The sequence below is a fragment of the Ornithorhynchus anatinus genome, chromosome 10 (genome assembly GCF_004115215.2).
Source record: "Ornithorhynchus anatinus isolate Pmale09 chromosome 10, mOrnAna1.pri.v4, whole genome shotgun sequence".
Taxonomy (NCBI): domain Eukaryota; kingdom Metazoa; phylum Chordata; class Mammalia; order Monotremata; family Ornithorhynchidae; genus Ornithorhynchus; species Ornithorhynchus anatinus.
Window position 1 is genome coordinate 16,099,937 of NC_041737.1, and position 19,811 is coordinate 16,119,747.

The following is a 19,811-nucleotide window of genomic DNA, read 5'->3' on the forward strand; positions in this document are numbered from 1 at the left end:
AGTGAAATATGCTTTTTTAAATATTTTGTTGCAAACTGGGGAAATCTAGTCTCAGTGTACTGAGTGATCCTCTGAAGACTCCTAAATTGATTTTTATAAATTTGTATGTCTGTGTTTCACAATATATCACTAGGTATTTATTTTTCATTGAACATCTGCAAGGTAGTCATCCTGTCTTAGGGTCAGGTGCAAAAGCATAAACTGATAGACTCCTTCCTGTCACAATCAATTGAATTGCTAAATCAGCAGTAATTCCGTGGCAGGAGCAAGAGTAGGGCTAGGCTGTGGGTTGGGGATTTAACCTTTTCAAAGATATGCTGCTCAAAGTGACATATAATACTTCTGAATTAGCAAAGACTCGGGAATCTGGTAATCAGTGAGATCAATTCTAGTAGAGGTTAGCAGAACAGGGTTTATTTGAATGTTGCAAGGCCCTATTTAATCTTTAGCCCCAGGCAGCAGAAGGTTTAGAGAGGATGACCCCACAGGGCAAAGGAAAACGAACAGTGAGGCACAGTTGACTACAGGTTCAGAAGCCTTGATCCTGAGTTTTATGCAATCCATTCAGTATGATTCTTCCTTTTGTAATGGAGTGTCCATGGAGTTCATTAACCTACACTGCCTTTCGTTGCAGTTCACCCTTTCAGAATGGAGTATAGATGGAGCCCACCATCCTTTTGCTTTTGCCAGTGTTCCCAGACTCGTGCTTACAGATGGGAACTGACAGTCTCTAACTCCCTACTCAGATACAGTGTTTGTGTCTAAGCAAAGACCAAGAAAGTGTAATTCCTGAATCCTCCCATTTTCTGCCAGAGGCCATGATCTGTATGTAGGCTTTGATGCAAGGATTGATTCCTGTGCATGACTAGGGGGAAGAATCTCAATCCAGGAGGAACATTCCTGCAGGAATCACAGCCCGACTCATTAATGCAGTCTAGTCTCTACTGAATGGAGGGAAAATGTATTAGCGTAAAAAGAAACCTGTAGTATCTGTAGTGGAAAATCCAGATACCTAATGAAGAACACAGATACTATTTTAGATGCTATCGATGGAAAGTTTGAGATTTGACATTCATCAAGAGCCTGGAGGGGATGATTTTTGGGGTGGTGGGTCAAACCCTAAACTTCAAGAGCATGAAATAGATGCTGTAGACTATTACATATAGTTAGGTAGATGGCCTCATGTAGATGCAATATGGCCTCAGGGGAGGGTCAGAGGACCTGGATTCTAATTCTGTCTCCACCATTATCTGTTGTGTGACTTTGGGAAAGTCATTTAGCTTCTCTATGCCTCATTTTCTTCATCTGTACTTTAGATTGTAAGCCTCAGGTGGGTCAGGGACTGTGTGAGATCTGATAATCTTATATGTGCTGAATACAAGGAGTGTTATGTAGTAAGTGATTAACAAATACCATATTTATTATTAACTCGGGAGATCTCCTAAGAGACATTCCAACTCCCACCCACATCTTTGGTCCCACAAAGAAGAGATGCTCTTTTATGCCTGAAGGTTGAATGAAGAATCAACATAGCAGATTTCTATCATGTATAGATTCTGCAGAACTCCACAAATCTGCTGACAGATTGGTGGTGCAAGAGAAATAATCACAATTCCAATTTTTAACTTAATTTTTCCAATACTTTACCCATATCTTCTGCCACCAACTTAGCAGTGTGAAGAATTAAGATCTTGCTATTCCATTTTTCAGAAAGGAACCTAAAGGCCAGAGGAAATTCTTTTTTTTTTTTTTTAATTTCTTCAGAGTCAGAATATCAATTAGCGGAAGAATTTGCTAGAACTACTGGGCTCTGTTTTTCACTCTTATACTGGTTTACTGAAATGGGTAACTTTCTCAAAGGCAGGAACCACTTTTTTTTCTTCAACTGTAAACTTCCTAGCAGCTAGAAGAGTCCATAGTACATGGCAGGTGAACAATACATATCTATAACTGATTGATGCGGTCTTTGTTAGCCAAATAGGGAGACCAATAGTTTTGAGATGATGACCTTTCAGGTTGATCTGTACAGTGAAAATGAAAATTCTTCAAAAGGAATAAATTCAAACCAGAAGAGAAAGAAAATTGGGTTGGAAGAACAGTAGCAGTAGCAGGGAAAAGTATTGTACTTCTGAAAGCCACTGAGTCATACCAAAATGCTGAAACTAAATATCTGCAGAAGTACCTAAGTGAATACTGAAGAAGGATGCTGAATCACATGGATCCCCTGCATATCATCAAGACATAGGGATAATTAAAGGAGAAAATGACCTAACCTAATCAAGATCACCTGGCGACTTCTTGGCTAGGCCCAAATCTCAGGCCCAATGATAAACAGAATGGAGGGAGTGTTTTCCCTATCCTGGACAATAATGCAGGATCAGCTGTCCAGCCAAACTTTTTATTTCTGCCTGCCTGAGGGAAAACGGACATTTTTCAGTATTAAATTTCACAAGTACCTTTCATGTGGCTCAGTGGAAAGAGCACGGGCTTTGGAGTCAGGGCTCATGAGTTCGAATCCCAGCTCTGCCACTTGTTGGCTGTGTGACTGTGGGCAAGTCACTTAACTTCTCTGTGCCTCAGTTCCCTCATCTGTAAAATGGGGATTAAGACTGTGAGCCCCATGTGGGACAACCTGATTCCCCTATGTCTACCCCAGCACTTAGAACAGTGCTCGGCACATAGTAAGCGCTTAACAAATACCAACATTATTATTATTATTATTATGTACCTTTCACTTATTTATCCCAAGGAAGGGACTATTTATCCTTGAACTCTTTCCAAAAAAAAAGGAGGATTTCTGAAATCACCGTTTTACCTCTTCAAAAGGAATGATCTGGCATTGGAAAAATGAAGAATCCAATTTTATAAACTAATTGACTCTCTAAACCCAATGCGATAATAGGAAGGAACCAAATGGAGCCAGTACAAATCATCAGGAGAGAGGGATAATCAGAGAAGAAAATGAAGTAACTTCCATTATTTAGCACTTTCCAAATAGGATTCTTTTTCAAAAGCTAAGAAAAGTAATCAGAGATTTTTTCAGACCATATGGAGCTGCATAAATGATTGATTATGTTGCCAACTAGAACAAGGGTGATTACATTCCGTAAGCTAAGAAGTAAGTTCTTCCTCTAATCTATTCTCAGAATCGTTATGGTAGTCTTCTGATGAGATGGAAATATTTTCATTGGAATCATTTAGGGTGATGTTGCATTATTGGGATTCAATACCAAGATGAACTCAATCAAATATATAGAAGATGAAAATATTGTAAATACGTAAAATATGTCACCTTTATCGTGCCTCTCTGATCAGCTACACAGGCATAGAGGAAAGTAAAATAAATCAATTTTAAAATATTGAAATAATTTTAAAATGTATCCTTCTTAGAATTTCAAAAGGGTCACTCTAACCCTTCAATTTTTCTGTTAGAATATCTGAAACTAAATTGTAAGCTTTTTGAAAGCAGGAATCACATCTATTAATTCTCATATACTCTCCCAAAAGTGCAGTGCTCTGCAAAAAGTAGATGCTCAGTAAATACCACTGAATGATTTTTTATCTATTTTATTTGCCTCTTTCTTTACTTGTTTTGCTCTCTGTTCTTGTACTCCTGTCTATTTTTTCATGGCATCTATTAAGTGCTCACTGTGTGCCTAGCACTGTACTAAGCATTGGGCTAGATACAAGCTAATCAGGTCTCCCCTCTTTCTATCTTTCCCACTCTGCCTTCCACTCCCCTCTCAGACTTGGGAAGCAGAATGGTATAATGGAACGAGCATGTGCCTGAGAGTCAGAGGACTTGAGTTCTAATCCCGATTCTGCCACTTACCTGCTGTGTGACCTGAGCAAGTCACTTAACTTCTCGGTGCCTCAGTTCCCTCATCAGCAAAATAGGGATTCATTACTTGTTCATCTTCCCACTTTGACTGTGAGCCCCATTTAGGGCCTGATTATCTTGTGCTCAGAAGATCTACCCCAGCTTTTAATACAGTGCTTGTCACAGAAGGACCTGGGTTCTAATCCAGACTCCTCCACTTTTCTGCTCTGTGACCTTGGCAAGGTCACTTCATTTCTCTGTGCCTCAGCTACCTCATCTGTAAGGTGGAGAAAAGACTGTGAGCCCCATGTGGGAAACAGACTGTGTCCAACTGGTAGGTTGTAATAATACTGTTGGTATTTGTTAAGCGCTTACTATGTGCAGAGTACTGTTCTAAGCGCTGGGGGAGATACAGGGTGATCGGGTTGTCCCAAGTGAGGCTCACAATCTTGTACAGATGAGATCACTGAGGCACAGAGAAGTTAAGTGGCTTGTCCACAGTCACACAGCTGACAAATGTCAGAGTCGGGATTCAAACCCGTGACTTCTGACTCCCAAGCCCGGGCTCTTTCCACTGAGCCACGCTGCATCTACCCCAGTGCTTAGAACAGTTCTGGATACATATTAAGCACTTAACAAATACCATTGTCTTTATGGTAAGTGCTTAAATGCCATAACTGCAATTATTCTCAATCTGTTCCTATTCCTGGCTTTTTGAGTTTTTGTTCTCCATTTTTCAGCCTACAGGACTCCCAACTCTGTTCTCTTTTACACTCCCTTTTTCTATTTCCCACCCTATGTCTCTTCCTTTCTCCCTCTTTTCCTTTGCCTTTCCTTGCTACCTTCCCTCTCTTTCTACACCATTCTCTTCACCTTACCCTGTTTTCTCCTTCCCTCTGAACTTCCAACTCTACTTTCCTCAGCCATTCTACCCCTTCTTAATCAGCTATCTACTGACAGGGAAAGAATGGATTGAGAAAAGAAAGCTTGCTTGGTAGTTCCCTGACTAGCTGATGATGTTCAGGAGAAAAACACCTCAGAGCCTCTTACACCCAATTAATTGACTTTCCTTGGTAAGTGTGAAATATATGGAAGTTGACGAGAAACAGTCAGAAACACAGAAAGGAGGTGAATATTATAACCTGGCTGTGGCGTCTCCTTTTTATAATTTCCTTTAGAACCTCAGATATATAGGTCAGTTCTGCTCCTACCTCTCCTTTTGTCTCACCGGCTTTAGACCATCCCCAAACCTTTAGCTTTTTCTAATATGAGTGAGCTTTAAATAAAACATTGCCACCAGTGCAATTTTTAAATGACTGGAAGCCCAAGTAATGTTTTCATAGCCTGTCTCAAAAATACTTCATAAAATGATCTAAAACAAAAGCCTAGTCAACTTCTTATTCTATAGCAGTCATCTATATTGCTGGCAGAAAACCACTGAAGGCCAAAAAACTCCAACTGGAAGACATAAGAAAAAAAAGAATTACCATGTTTTTTCCACTTCAGGCCACTTATACATTCTCATTTTTCCCGGTCCCAATACCCTCTTCTTTTCCCAACTCTTCTCTTTCTCTGAGAAAATTGGAGGACCTAAAGTGGATTTGAATCAACAGTGGACTGGATCTTTCTATTCCCAATGACCTTTTCTGGCTTCTGTAGTTTATGTGCTTTAGACAATAGATTAAACAAATTCCTGAAGCCCAACAGCTCCAGAGAACAATTAGACGCAACCTCATGTTCCATTCCTACATTTCATACAGAGGGACCTATGAATCAGGGGGAGCAGTCCCAGAAAATATCAGTTTACTCTTCTGAGAGACTGCCAGGAGGACTTTCATTTTAAGTAAAATACACACCACCATTCTCTTTTTCCCTATAATGGGTCCTTCATTTGTAGCTTACATTGAATGTGAAGCTAAAAGCATTTGACACAGCACTGATTATCACTTTGAATTAATATCCTTTATACGTCTGTTTAAATTTATTCCTTTGTCGATACTTTTGCTTTCAGTATTTTCCCAACTTTGGTCTGCTAGAACATTTAAAAGTTCATTGCACACTTCATTAAATTTGTGAAAAGGCCCTTAAACTCTAGCCTGAGAGGCTCTGTTCACACTTAAAGTCCCAGTAGGTATTATTAAGCATTCCTGCAGGATGGGGAAAGAGGAGTCTGCCTCTGGGACTGAATATAAGATCTTGAGAGCATAAGGAAAGTAATCACTGGCTCAGACTAACAATCTGCCCAGCACAGGACTCTGTCACCAACAGTAACGACAAGACTCTTGGAGAAACCTTGGTACACTTAGTCCCTTCAAAACTTCCGGAGGACAAAATGTGTAGAAGTGTAATATATCATCGAACATCCCTAATAATTCCTTCTCAGAGCTAACTTTCCCTCTGAAAAGCAACTAATGTGTTGCTTGTCCATGAATTGACTTTGAATTTACTGATTTTTTTGGCTGCTCCACTCTGTGTGCTTACCAGTCTGTGGATGAAGAGCATTCCTTCTCGTCACGAAACTTATGTAAATATTCTAATAATTGAATATTTACCTTATCACATCCATTTTCATGTCTATCTCCCCCTGTAAACTGTAAACTCCTTTTGGACAGGAATTCACATCTACCAGTTCTGTTGAAATGTATTTTCCCAAGCACTTAGTATAGGTCTCTGCCCCCAAGTTCACTTTAACTGAGGATGTCTCATCTCCTGGAAAAATATGTCTTCTCCAAATTTGGAGATTTCACTGTACATTTACTCTTCTGAGATTAGTTAATGAAAAGTTAAGCGTAGTTAGCTTTAGCACTGATTTCTGGGAATGTCAACTATTAACTCTTGGGAACTTCAACTATTAACTCTTTTCTAATTTGAAAAGTGGGTGTCTTCTATCCACGACAAATAATATCTTCCAATCCCATGATTACCCCTTTTTTTTAAAAAAAAAATTGCTTACAGGGGCCAAGAGCAGCTCCCCTTCTGGATCCTGGTGCTGAACGGGTGCGCTTAAGTGCTGGGCAGCAAAGCTCTGGAATAGGGGACTAGTTAAGCCACTGTGCTACATGCCACAACTCTCAGCTCAGATCATTAGACGTGCTATGTCTGGAGCAGCTGAGTTAGGGAGGAGGAGGAGACTGAAGAGGATGAAGATATCACAGATGCATTTTTAGTGTTTTGATTTCTTTTTCTCTTCATTTCTCTGGTCTTCCTTTGGGGCGACCCAATGAGTACCTCAACTCCGACTACCAATCTGGGCCCCGCATAACCTAGCCTAAACTATAAGGCCACCATCCCTTAGCCAGGATTCAGTAAGACAAGACTGAAGCTGATTCACCTCATTATTTCTTTTGGTCTTATCTGAATTCCTGAAGTTTGTTTTACTTGAGAAAATCCACAAAGGCATCCTGTGTGAATCAATTTTGCATGAAAGTGAATGGACAAGTGCATTCGAATTATTTTAAATTAATTCAATCGTTTCGAAGTTCAAAGTTATATTCCAAAGATTACTGCAGGGGGTTGAGCTGACCAAGAACAGCCTGAGTGGTTATGTTATTCTGAAAATACACCAGAAAATATTGCCTGAAGGATACTTGAAAAAGAAGATAGGATCTTTGCTATTACTAAGAATCAGTCCATATGGAGAAACTGGCAGAAAGCTGACAGAATCCAATTAATTTTTGATTTTAGAGTGCATTTTGGTTATTTTTTTATTAGCTGTAATGTAATACAAAAAGATATAACTAATCCAATAGTATTTCTCACTTCTCCCTGTAATGATAAAGAAGAGCTTGTATAAGTTATCATCCACTAAGCTTCCCTGTGCCCTAGACACTGCTCTATGTAGCTACTTTATCTATTATGTGGATTACTTGCTTTTATGGCTCATTGCTTTTACAGGGTGTGCGGCAGAGCTAAAGCAATAGTCTGGATTCCTCTGGTCTGCTTTCATGAGGAGCTGAGGTTTAGGCTTGATTCTCCTGGAGATAAATTTTCCTTTCAGAGAGGCTTGCAGGAATCAAAGGTTCCACCTCTGAGTAATGCAGTGGTAGAATGAATTCCTGTTATTTACAGAGCAGCATGAGAGTGAAGGTCCACTAAGAATCTTTGCCTAATGGGTCTAATGTTTGCCCCTGAGGAGGTTCTTTTTATATCATCATCCTCTTGGAACTCCCTGCTTCCCTGTTGGTTTGATCACTTGATCCAGGCACCATTTCAATCTGGGGGCTTTGATGGGCAAATAAAATTGGATGGCTGTTTTTGCTATTATGGCTTAAAATGATTTCAGTTATTTTCATGCTTTTTCCTGGTGACAATAACCCCAGAATCCCTTTGGTGCAGAAGGAAATTAAATGAGAGTCCCTGAAAAACTGTGTCATAAACTTCACCAATTCAAGAATCCTCTCACTAGACTGTCAGATCCTCCACTAGATTGTGATTGTTATATCCTTGAGAGCAGGTATTATGTCTACTAATGCTCTTATCCTCTCCCAAGAGCTTAGTACAATGTTACACACAAAGTAAACACTCAATAAATACCATTGATTAACTTTAAACATGCCAATTACTTTGCCTTTAAACATCATCACCACCTCCCAATGATAAGGTATCTTGTCTCCAAAGTGTGACCAGATGTCCTCTTCCTGCACCACCCCCCAACCCCATCACCTTATTTTGAAAGCAGGCATGACTCATTCCAATTGGCATCAACCAATTATATATTGTTTTTAAATAGCTCTTTTATTTGTATAATGTCTATTTTTTTTAACCATACACCATCTCTGGGAGACAGTCAGAAATTCTTATTCCCATTATACAGGTATGAAAACTGAAGCACGGAACAGTTAAAAGACTTGCCTAAGGAGGTACAAAAAGAAAAAGGGCAGAGTACCAGGAAGCATGCGAGATAATCAGATTGGTCAGATCCCCTGTTCCACAGTCTAAGAGGTGGGCAAAAAAGACATCTTGTCTCCATTTTACAGATGAGAAAACTGAGGCACATGCAGGTTAGGTATTTTACCCAAAACTACTGAACACTTCAGTGCGGAGCTAGGATGGAAATTCAGGTCTTTTGACTCCCAGTCTCACGATCTTTTAATTAGGCCTCACATACGATCAACGCAGAAATGATCCTGTTGATTAAGGGATGAAGCTAAATGTAGTTCCAAGGAGTCAGGGAGCAATGCTGGCATCTAGACTATAAGCTAGTCCTCTAAACTGTAAGATCACTGTGGGCAGGGAATGTGTCTGTTTATTGTTATATTGTACTCTCCCAGGTGCTCTGAATGATCAAATGAACAGGAATTCTCTAGCCCCATGTTTCTGAATACATTCTTACTATAAGAAAACAGGGCAGGCATGGATTCTGAGTACTGTTTTGACTTCATGTAACATTTCCAAGCACTCACCAAAGAAGCAGCATGGTCTGAGAGGCGGGGACCTGAGTTCTAATTCTGGCTCTACCACTTCCATGCTCTATGACCTTCAGCAAGCAACATTTTGGTGCCTCTCTTTCCTCATTCGTAACATGGGGGGGTTCAATATTGGTTTTCTTTCTCCCTTAGACTGTGAGTCCATGTGGACAAGAGACTGCGTCTGACCTGATTAACTCATTTATATTACAGGGCTTGGTACAAATTAAGGACTTAACAAATACCACCAGTGGAATTATTATTGTGTAATTTAGCATTTCTAAAGACTGTTTCTGGGTAGAACATTGCGGTAGGTATAGACAGGTTTTGTTCAAGTTTATGATATAGTCCATCACTCTCAAAGAACTCATGATCTAAAGAGGGAGGCCAATCCAAAAATAAAATGCAATCATTCAGTTTCACGAACTTAGCAATTCTCACTAATGAAAAGAACTAATAAGGGATGCCAGAAGTAAGAGGGTTAATTTGGCACAAAAGGGTTGCTTTGACTTTCTCTGCTAGTCCCATTACTAGATGACAACAGCAGGGTTGTGCTAGGGATTCACCACCTAAAATAACTCAGTGGAGTCCCATTTTTAATGTTTGGACCCTAAACACTCAATTCTTTATAGATACTGTGGATTTTTAAACAAAACATGGCAAGGTAATAAATCAGTGTTCAATCCTAACCGCTTTGCCTATTTTGAAACAACGATCTGTAATGATGATATATTTTGTTTAGATAGCTTCGGCTTAAAAGACTGTTGACATACAATTCTTTGCATCTCAAAGGTTTAGAAAGTTCCACGTTATCCTTGATCTTTAGGGAAATAACTGGAAAAAACAATGTTGAAATTTTTAACTTACCATGAAGGGAGACAGATTACAAGCATTTTGAACACAAAGTCACCATTATCATTCTATTTTTGACGTGTCTATTGACAGTATAAAAGAAGGCGAGTATAGAAGCTCTAACAAAAGACATTTTGTAATAACTGTGGTATTTGTTAAGCACTTGCTGTGTGCTAGACAGTGAGGTAGTTGCAATACAGGAAGGTCAGAGAGATGTAGTGTAGCCTAGTGGAAACATCATGGACCTGAGAGTGAGAAGACTTGGGTTCTAATCTTGGCTCTGCCACATGTATGCTGGCTGACCTGGGGAAAGTGACAACTTCTCTGTGCCTCAGTTGCCTCATCTATAGAATGTGGATTAAGATTGTGAGCCTCGTGTCAATTGTATATAACCTGATTTGCTTGTTTCTACCTCAGTGTTTAGTACAGTGCCCCAGCACGTAGTAAGAATTTAACAAATACCATTAAAAAAAAAAAGATCAGCATAGTCAAGTCTGTATTGCTTCCCCATTGAGACTGAACAGTTCTCACCTGGCTTTCTGAGCATAATGTACCATGCAGTGCTTCAAAATGAGACTTTCCTTAATGGGCTAGAAAACCCTTCTTTCCATGAACATTCAAAAGACTGAGTTAACCCAGAGGACATAATGATTTGATGGGAAAAATCGAGGACCAGAGAAACTTGAAAGAGATACTGTTTTTAAAAAAGTTAAGTGCTTTCTATGTGTGAAGCACTATTGTAAGGACTGGGATAGCTACAAGCTAATCAGGTTGGACACCATCCCCATTCCACATGGGGCTCTCAGTCTTAATCTTAATCTTAAAGGAAGCAGGGTGGTCAGTGGAAAGAGGCCAGGCTTGGGAGTCAGAGGTCATGGGTTCAAATTCCAGCTCTGCCACTTGTCAGCCATGTGACTGTGGGCAAGTCACTTCACTTATCTGTGCCTCAGTTACCTTATCTGTCAAATGGGGATGAAGACTGTGAGCCTCACGTGGGACAACCTGATTACCCTGTATCTACCCAGTGCTTAGAACAGTGCTCTGCCCATAGCGCTTAACAAATACCAACATTATTATTATTATTATTATTATTAATAATCCCCATTTTATAAGGCCTCTATCCACTAGTCCATGCAGCCATTACTGCTGCTTCTCTCTTTCCACCCAACAGGTGCAAGCCAGTTTGAGAGCTAAGCCTCAGTACGGTTCTGAAAGGTTCATGAAAGGGTTTCTGGCAAAGCAGATTAGCTGTCAGTTGGGTTGGGAGGCTGAGGCCACAAGCTGGTTTCTGTCCTTCCCATTGCCTGAAATGTTTATAGGACCCTAAGATTACTCCATTGTAATACATCTGACTGTCAAGACTAGAGAGGTGTTTGCATTTTTCCCGTTACTGAAGGAGTAAAGCAGAACTAGGTATAAGTACCAATAAGAGGAATGAATTTCACTAATCTGTGAGTTTAGGGAGCTACATTCTCAATCCTGTTATTGTTGACTTACTGGCAGCTAGTTCCGCCTCCTTTGAGGTGGCCAGAGGCCCTGAAATAAGTGAGAAACAGTGCAGCATCGAAACACATCAAATTATTTGTCCAATGATTGCCCCATCTCCTGAAGGGCAAGAGCAAATCTTTTTCTTGTGTTGGAAGAGAGAAAACTATCTTTAATCCCCACTCTCAGATCCTCCCTCTTTCTGGAACAAACATTTGCAATGAATCCAAGCTTACCATGTGCCCAGTTAGTTCCTGGAAACTTCTTAGAGAAGAGGAGGGTGGGTGATGAGTGTCAGTTGGTGACTTTTGAGTAAGACAGAAAAGGAGCATACGCATGATTTCTTAAGCCTGAGAGTAAAAATGCCTTAACTTATTAGAGAAGGGTAATTGATCCCTGACTCTGCATGTATACTTCACCACATTATGATGAAAATAATTTTCTCTTAAAGTGCAGATAGAGGAGTTATTCTTTAAGTCAGTTTATGCTCTCTTCATCTGGGCAAATGGACAAGACAAATGCACACTTAACAATTCAACTTCTCCTGTCAATTCCTTGGCAAAACCCCCTGTTTAGCTAATCAGGATTTATTGCTGACTAATTAGAGCAGCCTGGGGCAAATGATTCACCAGAGTGAAAAGTTTTCTTGGAATTTGCCTGGGTCTTATCAGTGCTAACTGTGTACAATTAATAAACCTGCTAACAATAGACAGGGTTTGTTACTGGACCCAGACTCATCAAATGGTCTCATCTCTCAGGCCTCCACAGTCAGCTTGTTTTCCACCACAATAGCTACAAACTCCATCCTTATGGGAACAGCCGGGGAAGTGAAGGAAGAATTCATCTTATACACAGTTAGATTGTGGTGAAAGTTGTGGTAGTTTGGACCAAGGACAGTCACACCTGAGCTGGGAAGAAACTTGGGGATTATCCCTTAATGTTTAAATTCAATGACCATGAATTTTCATCCCAAGCCTAATGCTGGTCTTATAGAGAGAGCCGAGGCCTCTTATTTTGACTTTGTTTTGGATCCTCTTCTTGCTTTTCACTGAGTCTCTCAGGGAGCCTTATCCCCTCACGTGACTTTGGCTACTCCATCTATGCGGAGCAAACAATCAATCATCAATTATATTTACTGAGCACTGACTGCGTTCAGAGAATGTAGTAAGTGCTTGGGAGAATGCAGTACTCTCAAATCTCTTTCTCTAGCCTTGTACTCTCAAATCTCTTTCTCTAGCCTTGACCTCTTGACTGACCTGTCATCCTGCATCTTCTTTTGCCTTCAGTTCATCTCCACTTAGATGTCCTGACTGACGTTTCAAACTTACCATGACTAAAACAGAACTCCTCAACATATTGCCTGGGGGGATATGGCTGGCCCTGGCCTTCTTCACTCAAGCCACTTCATGATTGCTGGCAAGATAGGACCTTTCTGAGGCTTTCTAAGGCAGTAGTTGAATGGACAACTTTGGAAAATCCTGAATTAGTTTATTATTAAGGCATAAGTGCAGCTGAAATCAGTGTTTTAGGGCAGGATCAGAGGCAGCACTGATGGGGCCTGCATCTAAAATGCTGGTAAGTCTCCCTGACACTGCATTTGTTAAAACTAGGTGGGCACTAGCTGGCCCCACGGTGACTCAGGACATAAAAGATCTTTCTCAATTACTTCCATAAACATATTTGCTCCTTGAAGATCAACAATTTTCTCCACTCATGCCCTTAATCAGTCCATCATGTTTGAGTGCTTACTTGTGCAGAGAACTATACTAAAGATTTGGGAGAGTAAAATATGAGAGTTAGGAGGCTTATTCCCTGCCCACAAGATACTCACTTTGCAGAAGGACCTCTACCTCAGTGATGCAGTATAGCTCAGCCTCGGTCAGTGTCCTTATAGTTGAAAAGGGAGAGACCCCTAGGCATACCATTCTGTCCTGGAGCAGTACAATTAAGAAAAGAGTGGTTCTTTTTGAGCAGAAGTCTTTAGAGGATCACGAAAAAGTAAGAAAGTGAGACCAGGCCTACAAGCAAAAAATACCCCAGCATAGCAAAGGATGATATTTGAATGGGTACAGCGTGCTTGGTACTGTGGGTCCCGTATTCTTTATTCACGTTCACACACAGCAGCTTCATTTCACAGATCAATAAATGTGTGTCTGTGTGTGTGTGTATGCATACGTGCACAAAATTGTGAAAGCTGATTGGGGTAAGTGAGATTCATAGAGGATTATATTTTCATCTTGAAGTGTCTGAACTTTTATCTTTTATAGATACAATGAATCACTTTTAATGGTAGAACCTGACTGACAGAAAAGAGATGGCAGTATCCTTGGCCACATTATTAGTACAGTTAACTTTCAGACAAATATTGTAATTTATGTTATTAATGACCTGCTTTGGCCTTTCTCTCTCTTCCAAATCATAACAATTTGTTTTAATTCAAAAACAGAGTGGGGAATTTAAAGTATGTGTTTTAACCTCATTTTCAGGAAGTGTTTGTCTCATTCAGTGACAATTCATTACATTTTAATGATACTTAGTAATGTGGGGTAAACTTCAAAAGAACAAGAGGTTCCATTAGGAAATTTGGGGAATATTGATGTTCTTACAGAATTTCCAGTAATTCCTGATGAATGAGGATTACAACTGTCTCTTCAACCATGCTCTTCAAGACAATTCTGCTAGCAGTCTTGGCCTAAACTAAAAAATATAAATATGTGGATGGAGAAGAAAATACATTATTAATTCTGAATAGTATGGTTAATATTAAAGACTTACATTTGTATTGATTATAATTTATACTTTTTTTAAAAAAAAAGCTTTATCTGCCTTTAGCAGTGAATAACTATTGGGATTAATCATTTCTATGTGATTAAATGTGAGGATTAGGTGTCTAGCACTTTTACTTCTTGACAATATGGATAGGTTAATGAATCCCATTTTACTACATATCATATTACACTGATAATAAAAGCCAAATATTCCTACTGACATTAATGTATTTTTCTGATAGCATTTCTTTTCTTTCACCCTCTCCCATTTCCTGTTCGTGTTTCCTTTCAAACTTTCCTCTTTATTCATCTTATCACATTTTGCTTAGCTTGATTAACTATTAAGTGCTATACTGTCTGTCATATGATAGCTTTTTAAAAATAGATGACCAGTTATTGTACTTTGATTAACATACCTTTTGAAAGTGTTGTTCTGAACAGCAATTTTCCTGACAGAATTCAGAAAAGTGGAGAAAAGACCTAGGAGAATAAGGATTTAACAACATAATTAGTCAAGCAATGGGGACACCGTATCAGAAATGGTACTAGATAAATGTTGTGATATTAAAAAATTGTGCTGTATTCTATTTTACCCCACCCTGTTTACAGTAAAATGGGATAGTATTTCTTAGATCTAATCCCTTTAGTCTCACAGGTATAGCTTTAGGCTTTATTTTGTTTTAGTCATGCAGAATGTTCTTTGCTAACAAATCTTGCCTCTGCCGTATTCAATTCCTCCTGACAGTGGGTGAAAGCAGAGTCTTCTCCCCAACATTATTCTGATTCTGAGTAATTAACCTAAATGTTTAATAGTAAGAGCTTTAATAGCATTTACCAAGTAATTACTGTCTGTTGAACACTATACTAAGCGCTGGGAATCTCCATGTGGCTCTGTGGCTACTGTATGCCAGTGGGAATTACACTTGATCCCTGTCCCTCAGTGGGGGGGCAGTCTCACAATCTAAGAGAATATAGGTGGGGAGAGCAGACTGTAGACAGAGACATCAGGACTGATGAAATATGGAAACACTACACAGACAAAAACACAAAATAAAAGCAAAATACATTGTATACTGTGGTAGAGGAGAAGAATGAAACTTTTCATTCATTCAATCATATTTATTGAGCGCTTACTGTGTGCAGAGTTCTGTACTAAGAGTTTGGAATGCACAATTCAGCAACAGATAGAGACAATCCCTGCCAAACAATGGGCTAACGGTCAAAAAGGGAGAGACAGACAGCAGAATAAAACAAGTAGGCAAGGCTCATGACTCAGAGTCCAAGGAAGTCCATAGGTACAGCAAGCATTAGGACACCCACCAGTCTTCCCAAGGTTTTGCAGAAGTCTCATGCTCTGGGTGTTATTCTCTTTCCTGCCAGGCCAGGGGAAGGCAGGATGATGGTCTCGTCGGTGGCATGGAGGAGGAGAGCTAGTGTCACTTTCTGGGGAGGCCATGTGACTGGCGTAGTGCTGAGAAGCCCAGAGCAGCAGCTTTCATTCCAGACCTGCACAGAGCAGGCCAGGAGCAGGGACCTTCTGTGGAGGGAAGGACCAGTGAATGAATGAATCATTCATTAAAGTACCACTAAATCACTGGTACTTATTGGGCACTTAAATGCAAAGTGCTTGGGAGACTCCAATTCAACAGAGCTGGTAGACATTTCCTGCCCGCAAGACTCTTTCATTCTTGAGGGGAATTTACAGTCTAGAGGGATGGCAGCAGTTACCATGGATGTTTTTGGCATTGACGTTTACTGTACTTTGGAGTGGTACCTCCGGATGCCTTGCTTTGTCTTAATGCTGCTGGGAAATCCAACCTCCAGCCGCTTCTTGGTCCCTTCAAAGAAGTCTACAGCTTCCATCACCATAAAGTAATCAAACCACCAACAACCACTAAAAAACAAAACAAAAAACCTAAATTAAATATCTTCTCCCATCACTGTGAATTATTCCTGCTACTTCTGTAAGGTTGAAGAAGAGATTTTCTTTTTCTTCTATTGAACACTTTTTACATTAACTTTAAAAAAATGAAAACATTTCCCACTTTTTTTCCTTTTTAAGAGAAAGTTGATCCAAGTCTGCGTTGGAGTTCATTCTCATATACCCTGCTGTTACCCATTGCAGAGAAGAGTATAGGGCAGGCACTAATTAATGTTGCCGGACATACTGTGCAACTGTTTACTCTTAAAGGACTAACGTCCACTTTATCATCTGATTCAGATATATTTACCGTCTTATGAAAAACAAAAAATCATAAAAGAAAGCCATAAGAAAACCAGATGACAATGCTGCTAGTAGAGAAGGGAGCATTTAATTTTGCACTGGCATTTGCTTATTCAGAAGGTAGACTCAAGATAGCTGCCTATTTCCTATTTGATGCCAGAAAGATCAGATTACCATTTTTGCCCTGACCTTGTGTTGCGATTCAAATTTCACATCAGTCTTTTCTTTGTTAGCAGCTGGTTATGGTATGAGAGAGTTAAGGAATTAATGGTTTAAATCATTACCTATGAACCAAGCAAATTCTTCAGTTCTTTGCTTTTTCTTTCCATTAAGAGTCCCAAATGTGAGTTCATTACCGTTCTGAAAATGTAGGTATACACCATGCATTACATTTGACCCCCCTTTGCTTCTCCTCCTCCCCCATGGCTCCTCCTCTCTCCCTCTGCTCTATCCCCTTCCCCACCCCACAGCACTTGTGTATATTTGTACGTATTTATTATTGTATTTATTTTATTAATGTGTATATATTTATACTTCTATTTATCTATTTTGATGCTATTGATGCCTGTCTACTTGTTTGGTTTTGTTGTCTGTCTCGCCCTTCTAGACTGTGAGCCCATTGTTGGATAGGGATTGACTCTATCTGTTGCTGAATTGTACTTTCCAAACACTTAGTATAGTGCTCTGCACACAGTAAGTGCTCAATAAATGCAATTGAATGAAAGAATGAATATAACGTGTGGATGGATTCAACACACTTAATTTCTTGTAAGTATTTTTGCGATTCTTAAAATGTTCAATTTTCTAGTTTACTATTATTTTGGTATATAAAATGAACAACCAGCATTCCTTTAGTGGAATTTTATATTGTCTTCAGATTTTATCAGGTCAGCATAATAGTTGTAAAGTATTACCTACTCTTTCCCCTACTTAGCGATGACTGAAAATAAATACAAATTAAACCTGTTAGCCAATTTAGTCCTGCCCAGAGGTAAGGTGATTAGTGATTGGTGACTGAATGAGGTGATAGGAGTTTATTTCCAATGTCAACCCTGCGTTTTTCGGTAACGTTTCAAAAGCTAGTCCTGGAGTAGAAATGAAAAAGCATCAGGAAAGCATATAGAGTCTTTTTTTTTAGTGAAACTGATAGTAAAATATGCTTTCTGTTTCATCCAAGATAAAATCGATCAGTGGACACTTATGATCATTTTCATCCACCCCTGAATCCAAGTATGTGTGCCTTTGAATATAAAACTAATGGAAACTTGATTATCCAAGCTAATGGATAAGAGGCTCATTTAGATAATTGGGTTTGGGTACCTCGGATGGGTACACATCCACTCGGGTTACCTAACTCATATTTTTATTTCAATTATCTCAACTACACTAAGTTTAGATAACTGGTGATTTAGGCAGACATGATGTGGATACCAGTGAATTGCTGCTTCCCTTTGTTTCTGAGCAAAATTGTCAATTTTTGCAAGAAAAATCCTGGGTTTAACTGCCACAGATTTTGTGAACAAATATTGGCATTTTGTAGGGAACTCATGAAAAGTGTCGCCTTTTTCTGGTTTCACTGAATATACCACATGATTCCTTATATACCAGCAGAGAGTCCATATCCTTTCTGTCACCTGCAGTGATGTTACAGCATCACAATATAAGAATCAAACTAAAACACCTAGAGATTTTCACTGTAAGAATAAAATGGCCATGTGAATATTTGACATTCTTTAAAAAAGAATAAAATGCACTGCTGAGAATGACTTCCAAATCAATACAGGCTGGTGATTACTACTCTGGTTGTAATATATATTTTCTATGGGAGCTGGATATCAAATGGTTTTAGATGTCAAGAAAAACTATAGCGGAAATGAGGTGATTACTCCTTTAAGCTAAATAGAAAACTGTGTCTAATTGTTTAACTGCTCCACTGCCTTCAAATAGTCTGCAAAGAGTCACAGGCTCTCAATACTTTCTGAACCTTCAGAAGGAGCTAAGCATTGCCTCTGAAATATTGAATTTCAGCAAGAATTAAGAACACTCATTTTGTGGGTTGGGCTTTATTTTGTGCTGTTGTTGGGGTTGATTTTCTTTGGGATGTACAGTTTTCTTTCGATATTTTAGATTCTTTTCAGATTCTGTGAAATTATAAGAAAAAACAACAAAGAAACATCTCTCCTGGCCTAAGTCAGATGAGGAGAATCACAGTTGTGATTTAAATGCCATTTCCATTTCAGGCTTGTCTTGATAATTTGCGTGGCATATAGGTCTTAGAGATAATGGGTTTTATTTAGTTTTCATGTTTTGGACATTTGGCTACTTTCCTTGAAGATGGTTTCTGATTTCCAGTAATAAAAATCATCTTACTAGAATTAATTGTATACTATTTGGAAATAATTTTTCTTTCAAAATTAAAATTTGCTTTCTAAACAATGCTTACTCAGTCAAAATAAACTAATGAACTGGTGAATGTGGAAAGGATAGACAGGCTATCCAAGTATTTTTTTCTCATATTTCTAAGTAGTGTTTTGTCTTCAATTTCCCAGTTTGCCATTTTCAGTGCCCATATGCATTAATTGCTCTAAGCTTTCCTTTGCTTTGGCTATCTTTGGAAACTTCAGAATTGAACCAAACGTTGAAAATCAGGAAAAATGTTGGTTATTTTCAATAAATGAGCTTAGTTTGCCAGGCTCCAAGTTGGGATGCAAATTTTGGGGGAAGCAGCTATTATCTCATTTTTCTGAATGGCACCTCTGAAACAGTCGATTCTCAAGAAACATTCATATATAAACAGAACTCAATTACACTATTCAAGATATCACCAAATTTTCTTCAGGCTCAGAAGGGTGACTGTCCCGTTATAAGCAGGAATTATGAGGAGGCTTATAGAGAAATATTCAGGAGTGTGATATTAGGGAATAGAGTCCCCTCATGGAGTTTCCATATTGAGCATGTCATAAAAAGGGTCAAATGAAAGATTGTCATTTAAACATCATTTAAACCAATGATATCACTGTCATTTAGAAAACCTGTTGGAAAACTAACTTAATAGACGAGAGATGAACAAAAAAAATTACAAATTGAAAATTTTAATTAAACCCAAAGCTCTCGCCTTATCTTCAAAGAACAGACTTGTAAAATCGAGAAAGGACAAGCTCAAGTATCATGCCCCTTCTATCTCTCTTCATTTGACTCCTTTGAATGAATTCATTGAGATAAATATAAAAGCAAATGAAACATTACTTGGAAAAAAA

General features: G+C 39.0%; 2 long non-coding RNA genes across 2 annotated transcripts in view; both read right to left on the minus strand.

The window, feature by feature from the left end:
- Positions 1–13,322: 13,322 nt before the first annotated feature.
- Positions 13,323–15,863, minus strand: LOC103170350. Its single transcript, XR_486110.3, has 3 exons — positions 15,651–15,863; positions 14,747–14,810; positions 13,323–14,259 (listed from the first exon to the last, which is right to left on the minus strand). It is a non-coding gene; the product is annotated as an uncharacterized LOC103170350 (long non-coding RNA).
- Positions 15,864–16,064: 201 nt separating this feature from the next.
- Positions 16,065–19,811, minus strand: part of LOC120638640 — a 49,355-nt gene continuing 45,608 nt past the window's right edge. The window contains exon 3 of the long non-coding RNA XR_005660406.1: positions 16,065–16,224. This is a non-coding gene — a long non-coding RNA (uncharacterized LOC120638640). The remainder of the gene's footprint in view (positions 16,225–19,811) is intronic.